A 14,862-nucleotide genomic window follows, 5' to 3' on the forward strand; every position below is an offset into this window, starting at 1 on the left:
TAAGTCTGCCTGAGAAATATTGCGAAGATACTTTTGAGGCATTCTGATTTTCAGATACCGTGTATGTGTGCCTGCTTCTTACTTGCTCCTCTAAAAGAGAACATACTTACCTAAAAAGTTCAGATCTGACATAGGAGGGAGAGAATGCTTCACAGAGTTCTTGAACTCCTGAAGAAGTTTTATGTCCCGCACAAGATGGGAAGTCTCGGTTCACACACTTGCAGGACCCCTGGCTGGAGCTATACTGTAGCGCTTTATTTCAGCTCATGGCAGGTGAAGTGTGTATCTGTCAACCCTGAGTTGACTTTACTGATTAACATATACTGAATGGGTAGAAATTAAATTGCCTTTCCAGTTTTATTTTGAAATAGGCTTTTAAGATTGAGAAGCCTAGGGAGGGGAGATATAGCTTGGTGGTAGAGTGTGTGCTTAGCTTGCAGGAAGGTACTGGGTTCAATCCCTAGTACCTTCATTAAAAAAAAAATTTGAGAAGACTAATTTTTAAAAACCAAAATACCTTTGTATCTTATATTTGGGGGGGGGATTAAATATTGGAATTTGTCATTCAATGGAGTCAAGAAAAAAATGAGTAAAACCTTGGACATGAAAGAGCAGGAAAGAATGCATTGTGTGAACTGTAAGCTAGTTTTCAACACAAATATTTACATTGGTAGAACTGTTGTCATGAAAAAGTCTCCCTGTCCTCAAATGCCACAAAAAAATGCGGTTTTAGACTCACTAACATGTCCTATAATTTGAATGTCTTGAATTTCACGATATCGATTCACTTTGTTTCTGCAGAGTTCAAACTTTTTATTAAAAGTATGACTTAGTAAGGCAACTCCTCTCTTGCCTATGATAACTCACTTTGGTTTACAGTGAGAAAGGGTGAAGTAGGAAGTAAAATGAGAAGCCTGTCCTGTTAAGCCAAGAGCTGGTATAAGTCGCTAACTGCCGGGTGGATCCTGAATAGATGTACCCGTGTGTGCGCATGCGCTTGTGCTTACCGCGCGTGTGTGATGTGCAGGTGTGTGGTTGGAAGGTGCACGTTCGTTTACTTCCATTTTCAAAATTGTCTTCATTGGTCTGGTAATCAGATTTTACCTTTGCCATGAAAATGTATGCACTTTTTCTGGGCTTTTCGTATTTGGCCATCTTTATATGTTCTATATGGTGAATATGGTTTGGTATTCTGTATGTAGTGTGAACTCTTTACCACACGATGGAACATCGTTTTAAGTCTCCGAGTTCAACAGACCGCAGGGCAGAGTGTTATTCCTGCACTGAAGTGTTCCCCAGTGGTTGGGTAGACGCTGTAGAAGGCATGTGTGGTTAATGCCCTCAGCAAAACTGCTGTCTAGTGGCCATAAAAATGCCAGGGTCCCGAGACTCCATGTCTCTCCCTAGTGGACTAAACGAGCAACTCACTGAGATGTTAGTCCTGGACAGGAGCTGATTGTTAAGTCTCTGTGATCTGCATAGACTCCAAGAGGAAATTTCAGAAAGTAAATAGAAGACTCTAGATATACATAATCCCCAATAGAGATTTTTTAATAACTTACACTTAGGAAGTATTTTTTAATATTTAAAAAAATAGAGAACAGCTCGCAAGCTATGAACCAAGTTTAGCCATCCCATCCTTCACCCCATCCCCAGAGCCATACAAAAAATTGGAGGTAAAATCACAAGTGGAAACAAGATCTCCTTGTCCCTCGACCCAAATTTGCCTTTATTAGCTTCCTCTTTTTAATTATTCATGGATATATGACTTACTAAAAACCCCTAAAGTGTTTTTCTGAAGGATGTTAGTGCAAGTGAGTCAACATCAGTAAAGTAAGGCAAGCAAAGTATGGTCTATTACAGAATTAAAGTTAACTGGGCATGATGGGGAAAAATAGGAAATATTTAAAATTATCATTAAACTAAAGAAAACTACAGAACATAGAAAAAGCACTAGCTTACTAGCTACAATCATTTGCTGACATGAGATTAGATAGAGCTGACTCTAGTTGGAGTTGAGTTTGGTTTTAGGAGAAAAGTTGGTTTATGATTCACAAAAGGAAGAACTACTTCATTACTTCGTATCATGAAATATCCTTTTATTCCAAAAAACTTGGTTGGACTGAGAGTTTAAGCACCTAGATCCTTATATATTTTTAGAGTAATAAATACAAGGAAAGCATATCTTACATCACAAATGCCATTGTTAATAAAGATTGAACTCAACAAAAGAAAGCTTAAAGATTTTACAGTCTTGTGTCAATTAAGTGAATACTCTAGAAAATCTAATATTATTGCATAGAAAAATATAACATGTTATTTTCAGTCATTTGCATAACTTTAAATATACCTACATTTATAGTTTCAGTGCTAAAAATAGATCAGCTTAATATTAATACCAGTTGCTTTAATGAGAATAGCTATTTTTAATTAACATAGTAAAAATACACATAGTGACTATCACAAGACTTTCTAATAATAGCAACCATTTTGCAACATACCAGATTTATTTCTCCATCTTTTTAAAATTCTGCATAATTTTGTATTTGTTTTATTTTTTATGTCAAGTTAATCAGTGGTGATGTTTTTCAAAATATCATCTTTGTGCTAACTGCATCACAGTTCCCTAGAGATCTTTAATTTTTTGTTCTCCTTACCTGAGACCAACCAAATATATGGACTTAAGTCTAGGAATATACATTTTTAACTAGCATCCTAAGTCATTCTCATGCGCAATGACAGTCTTAGACTCACTGATCCATCATGTGTAACAATGACTAATTTCATTGTTTTTTATCATCTTCATTATATAATTGTCACGTTTGCGATGTACTGTATTAGGCATGGGGCATCTTAAAAGACAGAAGCCATCTTTTCTTTTTTCAAGGAGCTTACAACTCAGGTAGAACAAAAATAAAGACTGTAACACAAAAATACTGTGAGTTATCAGGGGAAGGATACCAAAACATTGTCTGTGTCTTCAAGTTTGGGCAAGAGAGTCATTCATGTGGCCTTGTTGGTCTGGGTGCCTTGACATAAGGCAGAACTTGAGCTGTAACTTGGGGAGGAACTTCCAGCAGATGGTTGCATCAAGCTCAGGGGTCCCTTTCATGTCTTGGACGGTGTGCAAAGGTGAAAAGACAAGGAGAACTATTTGAGTGCAGCTGTGGGATTATATAGGATAACAGTGAAGACCCTTAAATAAGAGTAAGTTTGTAGAGGTGGATGGGGTTACAATGTATATGGCCTGAACCAGTTTACAGAATTTGAATATCATGCTTTGGGTCTTGGAGGGGTTATTCATGACGGAAGCACCTGAAAGGCATAGATAGTATGAAGACATTTGAAGTAATTTACGGGGTTTATTTGAGGTCAGAAGAACTGCCTGGGGCCTAATCTAGTTGAGAAGCCATAGTAATAGCCTGGAAGGGCAGTGAGGCATAGTCAGCATAGAGCGGGGGCAGTGGGAACAAAGGAAGAGCTGTTACAGGTGCTACACTATAGATCTGGTGACTGATTAGTATGAAAGATAAGGGAGTGGAAGAAATTAACCTCGCATCAATGTTTTAATCATAGGAAAATGTTGGTCCTAGTTGTAGGATTAGGGCACTTCCAGGAAGAGAAGAGACTAGTTTTCATGGATGGATGCTGGAAGATGGAGGCATGATTCCATAAGTCACTTAAGACTTTACTAAACTTAGGACTCTTTGGAGAAGTAAAATCAGCTTTACATGCTTACATCCCATTAAAGAAAAATAATTGTCAAGCATGGGAAGGATTTAAACTGTGTAATATATTTTAAAGGACTATTTGAGCATTTGACAGGTCTTATTACAATCCCTAAAGGAAAATTAACAGTATGCATATCCTGTTATCCTGCATCGGGAATGAGAAGGTACATTTTATTCAAGTAAAAATAGGCCATACATGTGGCTGTAACTTTTAGCCACTTACTTGCAGCCTTCTCCGTGCTTCATGTTTGCAGTACCCATGACGTTCCTCTGATGTACTTCAAATTCTCATGCTTCTTGACAGCAACCAAGCATCAATCTTCAGAAAGGAAGTTCAATATTAGGGACACGTGGAATGTTTGTGAAAGCAGAAACCTTTGCACAATCTCCTCTTTGCTTCATTCTGCGTCAATTTATGTTAGAGGCTCAGTGTTTGACTCCCTAAGAGGAGGACAAAGGATGGCGTAACTCAAGGATTGGAGTCTTGTCCCCTTTTCCCAGGTATCTGATTCTTTAATGGCAATTCTATGGTTGTGATGTTTACAATATTCCTTAGCCTATATGGCTAAGTGGCCAATCTCCTGTCTTACTCTGAAGTTTGCTGGGGATGTATGGCTTGGGACATAAAAAGCTCAGTTCATCTTTCATTTGGGTTTCGACTTCTTTGCATTCCTTCTTCTGAACTGTAAACACCTGATGTCAGCTACTGGTTCCCTAGACAGTTAATAATCAGCAAAATTGCTTTACAGGAAGCAATTAGTTACCGATATCAGGGAGACCAGTGCGTCTCTGTTCATGTCCTTCGGAGTTGATCTGAGAAGAGTGGAGGGTGTGGGTTTGGGACATTTCTTTCCGGCCCCCCAGGTCTGGGGCCCTTGAGAGGGAGGTCTTTGTCTCCTTGAGATCAGCCTGGGTGCATCCTGGCATGCCATTTCCCCGGCTGGTTCAGGACACGGGAGCTGGAGCGAGAGGAATGAGGGTTTGTTTGCCCCAGCATTGCTGCCATCTTTGGCAGCCACAGGGCTCCTCGCAGGTTCAGCTCACCCTCTGGATGGTGGATCTGGATGGTGGGCCACACGTGCCCACATCCAGAGTAGACGTTTACATACTACATCATTAGGTTGTGCCTGCAATGGCCTGACGATCTATCTGTTAATTTCACTTTGTTTCTCACTACACCTCCGTGAGATAGATGTGAGTATATTTCATTAAAGATGACAAACCTAAGACCCAAATGACTTAGGAGCAAGAGTAAAACTTTTCCTTTTCTATTCCTTTGAAAAAAAAAAAAAACTTTTGCATCATGTATTTTAGGAAAGTGTGGTAATGGGTTTGCACCTTCAAGGTTTGGGAAGGACCCATAGTCCACACTCCCTTCCTCCTGTGAGCCACGCGGTGTGCAGGGAGACAGAGAGAAGTGCTGGTCTGTGCGAGGGCCCCCTTGTTACGATTTTTTAGGCCCCAGTTCCCCACAACGGGTCAGTCTGGAAGAGACTTGGACTTCCTTCCAGGGTTTACCTCATGGTGCCCTCTGATTAAAAACAGATCGTAAACTCGTCCATAGCACTCTCGTAGGAATGGCTGCATCCTTATATATAACTAATATAACTTAAGTGGAAGATTGTGATCTTACCTACGTCCAGTGACCTTTCAGGAATGGTTGGATTTGGACAGAACAGACCTGAGTGGCAGAGACGTCATGCCTCTGCCAACTTCCCCACGTACATGTGTGGCTCCACGTTTCACCAGTTAGATTGTTCCTGGAGATATGCATCCTCCAGACACTGCACAGGCCTACTCTGTGTTTCAAGACATGTATTTGTCACTTCAGATTTGTGTAACTTGTGGATTAAGGTATTGTTAACTTTTCATATTAAAAAAGACCGACGTAGCAGAGAACTTTAAACAATAAGAGATAATAGTTAACTTGATTTATAATGCAATTCAAAAATTTACTGTAAATAGTTTAGATTTATCCGGGTAATTGTCTCTTCTGAAATGTACTCATGCAAATTATTCCAGTGGTTCCTATACAAATTTACTTTTCTCCCCCCCCCTAGAATTTGTAGCTTAACTGTTGGAGAGAGAAAAGACTGTGTTTTATTTATTTTGCTTTATTGGGCATCCGTCACTGAATCAAATAGGTGCCTTAAAATAACCTTATGTTGGTGGATTCTTCCCCTTTCCTGGTATTGATAGCGCCCTAGTGGCTTTCACATGTTAGAAGGGATCCCTGATGATTCCTTTTGTGAAATTCTGAAGCCCCAAAGCTCATTTTCATAAATTACTTGGTGTTACAACCTTGATCTGACCTGACATAAAGCTATTTATAGTCTTCATTTATACTCTAAATTTGAATGTATCTAAACTTCATTGAAGACAAAGTATTTATTTATGAGATGCTGCCACGGACCCTGCTAGGGGAGGCGGGGAGAATTAAAATGTATACATACTGCATTTCTTGAAAAATTCTAGGATCTGAAGTTCATGCAATTTAAGGGCTTATGGTAAGGGACTGGATTGGAGAGCTGGTCTTTTCCACGGGCTCCCTTCCTCTGTCACCTGTTACCTCAGGGACAGCCTGGAAGGGAAATTGAAGGACTCAAAAAGGAGACCCTAGGGACACCGCCACCTCCACTTTCCCTGTTAGAAGCAGGCTTATGTGCTTTTCCTTGTGAGTTCTCATATTTAAATCTACTTCAATTCAAGGGCATTTTAATTAATTTTCACTAGTGGCAGCTTCATTTCTAAGCAGGAGATTACAATGCACTGAATGATGCAAAAATGTAGAGTGACTGATTCCTGTCTATAAATGTAGAGTGAGTGATTCCTGTTTATAACAAGCATATTGTGGTTTTTGAGAAACAAGAAACTTACTCATTAAAAATACCAGAAATTAAGCTATGATACCAGAGCTAAACCATGAATGCAGACAGTATGGGAGATTTTGCACGAGAGTCTCCTGCTTTACCAGAAGTTGTTGGCTGGGCTTCTGGGGGTTGCATGGGCAGGCAGAGGAAAGGTGGGATGATGTTGTGTCAGTTGTGAAAAGTGGGTGGTTGCTGGTTGTAGAAAGGGTGAGAGGATATTGAAGTGTGAGAGCTAAGTAGAGAGGTTAGTAATGGCAGGGTGGTCAGCGGGCACCCGGGAACAGACCCCTCTGGCTGAAGAGTCCTGAGCTTCAAGGAAATCCTAGGGGAATGTTGTGGAAAGTGTAAGAAACCCAAGAGCAGGAATTAGGTTTGAGACTGGGTTGAAAGCAACAGGAGCCACTGCAGATTCTTCAGTGATATGCTGAGAGTTGTGTTTTCAGGAGCTTACCCTGGCATCACTTTGCAGAAGTGTCAAGAAAAGTGGACTAGAAGCTGGGCAACAGCTTCCCAGAAGCCACTTCCAACTGCAAGCTTCCTTGACATGTCTGGGACCCATAAACGTTATTTGAAGTCCTCTGTATGCTCCGGGTTTCTGCTGATGATGGTGATGACCACTTAACTTACATAAGCACCATCACCGTACTGTCCAGAAACATTTATACAATATATTAACAACAGTCATCTTTGCTCTTAGGGCTGGAATTCCAAACAGAGCAAGAAGTGTAAACAGTGGTCATGCTTAGATACACACACACACACACACACACACACACACACACACACACAGCTCTTAATGGTTCTTCAAACCGCCGACAGTAGCTTTAGGTGTTCTTTCTTGACTAGCCAAACATTTTTAGACAATCTATTGAAAGAATATTTAAAAATCATAGTATATGAGATTAGATGCTCCATGGTTTATATTTATTCCTAAGTTAGCTGGAAATTTTAAAAAGAGAGAGAGAACACTAAAGTGTCCTGGCAATTCCTTCATTGCACATCTGCTTACAAGTATTCCTCCTAGCGGTAAGAGCAGAAAAGGGGCAGAAATGAGTTATTGAGTGAATCGTATGATTCTTTTGTAGTTACTCTTGTAATTTTTTTTAATGTGGCAGAAAAATTTACTCAACCTCAAAAGACGACTATTATAAGATGGACATAATGAAAGAGGGAGTCTTCAGATGCACAGCCTCGTGTAACAACACTTCAGGGTTTGAAAGTCAGACTACTCAACAAGGTCAGCTTCAGCATTGTCCTGGTTTGGACAAGCAAGGAGAAGATAATTATTTTGGAGTAACTCAGAAAGACATGGTTTGCCATTTTCTGTACTTGTAAAGATTTTAATTAGCCATTTATTTTGTAATTTATTTTACCCTAAAACTTGGTCTCCAAATTACCATTTTCTCCACCTTTTACGTGGTAGTAATGCATTTATTATAAGTGGTGAAGGTTGGGAACAAATACATGTATATACTATATATACTTAAAATATCTATAGGTAGGTATAAAATCCCTGTTGGAATTATGACTGGTATATAGTAAGCATTCTGTACATTTTTTGTTAAACAGATGGGCTGCATCCTCAGAAAAATACCATAGATGTTAAGTACTATTCCTAGGCATGTGATGTAGCTGTGATATTTTTCACAGTGATTCTTCAGCACCTTCCCACCTAACTTATGACATGTTTTTTTATTATAAACTTACTGACAGCTTTCCTGAATTCTACAATATGAGAACAGGATGTTTGATTTTGAGACAGTTGGGGAAAATCCAAGGTGTTTAATCATTCAATGTAGCAAGGCTATGTACTGTAGATCTGTTATAATACGCTTCTGCCTCTCCTGCGTGCCTGGGTTTGTGTCTGAGCTGGAGGGAGACAGCTCCGGCCACAGACCACCAAATCCAGGAGAAGGGGATGATGGTCGTGCCCTAAAGTGCTCCATCCTTAAGTCACTGGGTAAAAAAGACTTTGGTACCCAGAGCATTATAATGCCATATAATTTCACATGAAGTCATCCTGAATGCTTTCAAAGCCTAATTACCTTCAACTTTAAATCTCTGTTTAAAAACAGGCTAACGTTGCTACTTTAATATGTAAACATCTCAAGTCTTTGTATTATTTATTGGCACAGGAGAGATATTCATATGCATTCTAAATTTACAGTGAAATCATCCCAGAATATCGAAACGATGAAAAATATACTTTCACCAAATAAAATATAATGAAAATGTCATGGTACCAGGTTATTTGCGAGAGTTAAACTTGGGTAAATTTGTTCAGAAAGCATGATTGCCCTTCTCCTTTGGGGTGCTCTTCCAGAATGGCAACCAGCAAAGTGTCTGGTCTGTGCTGTCACTGAGATGAATCTTGGAGTAAATACTTTCCTTCTCTTAGGGTAAGTCTGGGTTACCTGAGTTCCCTGATTTGTTCATAACAGTTGATTTTGCTTGAGGGTTCTATGATAGTCAGTGAACACTGTGAATTTCTTGGTGCTGAAATTGGTGCTTGATGGTCCTGGGGGAGCCCTTGGAAGTGTGTGAGTGGGCAAGAAGAGGAAATTCAGGGTAAGTGGTGGACACAGTTCCCAGCTCTTCAAGAGCGAAGAACATGTTTTTACTCAATAACATCTTGAAAGCATTCACTTCCTTAGGATTCCAGTACGGATGTTAGTTGGAGTATTTTAGGAACTGCTGATCAAATATTACACACACACACACACATGTATACAGAATTTTTTGCAGACTGAATCTGAAACGAAGGATTGAACACTAAATAGATAACTCAGCAATATGTAAATGAATAAAGAATTAGATAATACATTATCTATACAAGTCTTTACATATCCATGTACATTATCCATACAAATCTATATGAGATACTGGTATGATCTTTTTTTAAAGTGATTTTTTGTATTTATTTTAGGACTAGAACTGTATGTAATTCTATAAAATGAAGGTTTATATTTAAGTGTTGTTATATTTCTCCAGTTATATTATTCAATTTAAAATTGTAATGTAAAGCAATTTTCTTCACAGTAGTTTTTCATTCTCATCCTAATTTTTCTAATAAAACAGCTATGCTTATTTTGGGGGGCATCAGAAATAGGATTAAAATAACATTGCTTATTTAATATTCTTTTATGTGTAGAGGAAATATTCATAAAATTAATAATACTTTTGCTTCCATCTTGCTTAAATGCTTGAAATGGGTGAACATTTTCCAAAACAAAACAAAACAAAAGAGCAGACTTTGACATTGTGGTTGTTCAGGAAGATTCTAAAATAAGAGTTGGTGCCACTCCAAGACAGGTAGCATTTATTCCCTCCTCGGAACTGGCTGGGAGTATGGAAAACTGACCGCTTATCACCTCCTCAGCCAACTGGTGTTCAAAAGTTTAATGCCTTTTCCTGAAATGGCAAAAATAATTACCTTACTTAAAAAGACATATTGTTAACGGCCCTACAACCTTTCCTTAAGAAAATAGTACACTTTTTCTTTTCCTTATTTATGCTTAAATGGAGTCTTGTCTTTCCCTACAATATCAAACCACCCCCTCGATTCCAAACAAAGAATGGAGACATTTGGCAAATTAAACTGAAATCTTAAAGAAAATGATCTTGAGTTTCAGATGGAGTGACCACTCTGCTGCCATGAATTCTATCATTAAATTCCTATAATCTGTAAAAGGAGATTGTTATTTCCTCTCACTCAAAGTTTCTTGGAGATAGTTAATATCAAATACCAGATGCGAAACTGTTTTAAACCACTATGATTTGCTTTACTGCAATATCATTGCCTACATGGAATATTTTTAATTCCTTCGTTTTTGTTTGTGTCTGTTGTGTGCATTTAGTTACTTTATCCTTTTTAAAGTCTTCTTCCAAGTTTACGTTTTGAAAAATGGAACACTTATTTAGATTCATGTTTGTTTATGGGTCATGACATTTATGACTTCCCTAAAAAACAAACAAATTCCTTTGTCTCAGAGGCAAAATTTTAGTTTTGGGAATGATAGTGATTCATTGTTTGTTCTCTTTGGGTCCCAGACTTTTGATTTTGGTGTCCATCCATGCCAAATTAGAATTTTATCAAGGCCAAATTATTCATGAGTCATGAACATTACCCAACTTAAAGTTGGGTAATTTGAAGCTGCTTTAGATACACAGATTAAGCAAATAATGATGTCATACATTTTAGTGCAAATGGTTTTTTTTTTCCCTCCTAAACATTGGTAGCAGTAAACATCCTGCTGTGTTAGAGACCGGTTCTATTTTACTTTAGGAAAACACACCCATGTCATGGCCATAGAGCATAGCATACAGCCAAGCCCTCTGTATCTGCAGGTTCCCACCTCACAGTCACCCAGTCGGTTGACTGTATATGGGAGGGCCGCGGTACTACGCCGTTTGTAATATAAGGGCATCCACAGATTCTGGTGTTTGCGGGGATCCTGGAACCAATCCCCACCCATCGCCAATACCGAGGGATGACAGTATGTAGTTATGTTACTGTAGTATGGTATACCGTGGTACATGACTTAATGAATGAAAGGTGGAAACGTTTAAAATCGATATTACCTTTTGGTGTCATGCTGATTTGACAGTGCAGACTCTTCTTAATCTTAAACTGGGGGCAAGTCACACCAGGGACCCTCCAACTTTCTCTAGCAGAAAGCACCCGAGACTCAGATTTGCCTTAATGTGCCAATTTTTTAATTAAAATTGCCCTTAGCTTTGATTTTTAAGTTTATTGCACCTCTACAGCATGTCTACAGTAGGAAGAGATTGGAGCACATACACTTGATCCGTCTCACCTATTAGCTCCACCCCTCCTTCCCTCCTCCCAGGAGGAAGGAAAGGACTTAGACTAGTGTAAATTCGACTTTCTGTTAAAAAATCAGAATAGTAACTCATAAACTAAGATATGTATTGCTAACATTAAATCTGTGATATTCCAGTGAGCTCTGTGCTGTGCCTCATGCGCTGTGTGTGACACGTGAGTGTGAAAGACTTGCTTAGTGAATGGGTTATAATGAGTGTTAACAGATGTCTCTGTAAAATGCCAACCAGCCAGTTGCCAGTAGTCTGAACTTAACAGAGTTCCAGTTAAATATGCGTATGTTTAAAACCTTTCAATGTTTAATAAACTATCACCAAGATATCATAAGCATGGATTTCAGTATGTGTTACTATGAGTTTCATTGGGACCTAATGGGACATACCTAAATCTCTGAAGTTGCATGAGTTTACCAGTAGTTCGGTGGAACATTGCATTCTATCCATATGCAGGTTCAGTCTTATTTTTAGAACAGTTTCTAGTTTGCTAAGCATAAACTGTTATCACTTCAGTTCATTAAATCCATTTCCTTCTTACTATCTTAGTACTCTGTTCTCACACTGACATGGGCTGGTCTGCCCTGTGTATGGTAGGGAAAATGTACGGTAATTCCAGGATCCTGGTCTCCCTTGAAGGTTAAAAAGATTCCTGACTTGGAGATTAACATTTCACTCAAAAGTAAAGTACTCCACCTGATGCCATGACCCTGGGGACTGACAGATATAGGAACACTCTTTTATAAACGAAAATTTCAGACACATTTACTTCCTCTTCTGTATAAATTGCACATCCCTTTCTTTCCCTTTATTCCATCTTTTTACTCATGTATAATATTTTGCAGTTAAATATTTTTAAATACACTGCAGACAAGTTTTCCTCATTACAAAATATGTATGCCCACCGCTGCCAGGAGTTATTCATTGTTTATACCACCTTTTACTACAACATATAAATGTCATGCTACAAAGAATGTTAACATTTATAAAAGTGAGATTAGACTTTCTGAGAGTAAGATTTAAATTTGAACTTAAATTCTTCTGGGAAATCTGATTTTACACTCCCTGTTGTCATTTCACCTCAGTACACCTTCGTACTATTTGGATCCATGAATGATCTTTTTAGATTATGATGGCTTCAGTTTTAATGTAATACTAGCTGGTTTATGGCTTGAAAAACTTAGTGTATATACTGCATCAATCAATATAGAAGTACACACTATCTATAAATGTGTGTGTATATATACGTGTGTGTGTATGTGTATATATATAGTTTATACATTTTGTGTGAAGAACCAGAATTTTTTCCAAACTCTCACTTAATTTGTTTGTTTGCTTGGTTTTTGGTTTTTGTGGTGGGGAAGGAAGTTAGTCTTTGGCAGCATGTAAAATTTATAATAATTTTGTCAGACTGATTCATTCCATTGCTACAATTTGAAATCAGAGAATTTTGGGGATGTGTCTAGAGTTTATGAGACAGAATATTTGAAAATGAGACACTGACTGGAAACTGTGAAGGTAGGTTCCTATGCATGTGGAGCAGAAGGTGTTTTGGATCAGAGCAAATGTTTTGCATCCGGAGGTTGAAGCATAGTTAAAATATATCTGGGTTATGTTTAGTTAGCAAAACCTGACATCTATTCAATAAGATTGGTAATTAAGAGATGAATATAGTTTACAATAGCCCTTGTAGGTCTTTAGGTGTTCAACAGAGTAAATTACTCTCAAGGCCAGATGATTTAATAAAAATTATTTAATTAGGTAATTCCTACTTAATCAGCATTTGATTAGAACAGATGTCATACTGCTAAACAATTTGGGATTGTGGGCTCTGATTGTTGGAGGAATTTAGAGCATCTTAAGAGACAATTTTCCCTCCAGGGGCAGTCTTTTGTAGAAGAGGGTCCTATCATTTGTTTTTTACCTAAATATATTTTTTTCTTTACTTTTGGCTTGGTCTTTCTTGCTTCCAATTGTGACTTTCAGCAAATAGCAATAGAAATTTAACTTCCAGCATGTTTTAGTCATCAAAGCTCACCCGTGAATGCATGTACCATGAGAAAACTGAGTTGGCCACAACTAGACCATCAGCATGTGAAGTCATACTGTCTTCTGTTCCCCAGTTGTCATTTTGTTCCTAGTCATGCATTATTCTGATTAAAGTTCAATATTTTGGTGATTATAATTGCAGGAAAAATAAAAATCTATTTCATTTTAGACATCAAGTTCTTAGATCTAAAGGATTATTTAGACTTTGATTATAACTTCAAACAGAAAGAGCTAAAGAACTAGATTTCTAGGCACATTCTGACTGTGAAATTGATACCTCATGTAGACCAAGAGTTGCTTTTATATCTGTATCTGTTGCTTTCTAAGATTTATTAATTTGTTCACCAAGCAGTTACTGCTATCTGTGTGCCAGATTTAAGGTACTAAATAAGATCTGAGGGGAAAAAATCTATAAAATTTCAAGATGTAAACTTTTATGTATTTAAAAGGTAAATATAAAAGTATGAAATATATTTTAATGAAGAACACTAACTGAGTTGTTCATAATTAAAAATATTAATGAAAGGATACATAAGAAATGTTCAACAGATGACTGGATAGAGAAGTTGTGGTATATATGCATACAACGGACTACTACTCGGCCATAAAAAAGAATAAAATAATGCCATTTGCAGCAATATAGATGGTCGTACTAAGTGATGTTAAGCCAGAAAGAAAGAAAAATACCATATGATATCACTAATATGTGGGATGTAAAAAATGGCACAAATGAACTTATTGACAAAACAGAAACAGACTCACAGACAAAGAAAGCAAACTTATGGTTACCAGAGGGGAAAGAGGGTGGGAAGGGATAAATTGGGAGTTGGAGATTTGCAGATACTAAATACTATGTATAAACTAGATAAATAACGAGGTCCTGCTGTGTAGCACAGGGAACTCTATTCAATACCTTGTTATAGCCTATAATGAAAAAGAATACGGAAAGGAATATATATATATATGTATTATTATTTTATATATATATAACAGAATCACTATGCTGTACACCAGAAATTAACACAGCATTGTATATTGACTCTGCTTCAATAAAAAAGGAGGCATAACCTAATGACGATAAAGAGTAACACTTTATGAAACTTTTATAACCTAACAATCCAAGTTGTTCATTTTGATACATAACAAAAAGACAAAGCCAGACAAAATATAGCAAAACCCAAGTAATACTAATAACCTAGTAACAATAGTAATGATGATCATTGGTCACAGCGTTGTGTTTTACTTAATAAAAGACAGCCCTGGCACTGGGGTTTGGTCCACGGGGGGTCAGGACCAGGCAGAGATGACTCTCCTCTGTCCCTAAAGGTTCCCCGTCCCTTTTGCTGCAGCTCTTGGAAGGTGGGTGTGCGGGCGGC

The 14,862-nt window shown here is 37.9% G+C and overlaps 1 protein-coding gene across 1 annotated transcript in view; it reads left to right on the forward strand.

The window, feature by feature from the left end:
- The window catches only part of VEGFC (vascular endothelial growth factor C), an 81,034-nt gene that overhangs the window by 1,237 nt on the left and 64,935 nt on the right, over positions 1–14,862 (forward strand). The gene's annotated exons all lie outside the window — the stretch shown is intronic.

The sequence above is a fragment of the Camelus ferus genome, chromosome 26 (assembly GCF_009834535.1).
Source record: "Camelus ferus isolate YT-003-E chromosome 26, BCGSAC_Cfer_1.0, whole genome shotgun sequence".
In the NCBI taxonomy this organism is placed as follows: Eukaryota; Metazoa; Chordata; class Mammalia; order Artiodactyla; family Camelidae; genus Camelus; species Camelus ferus.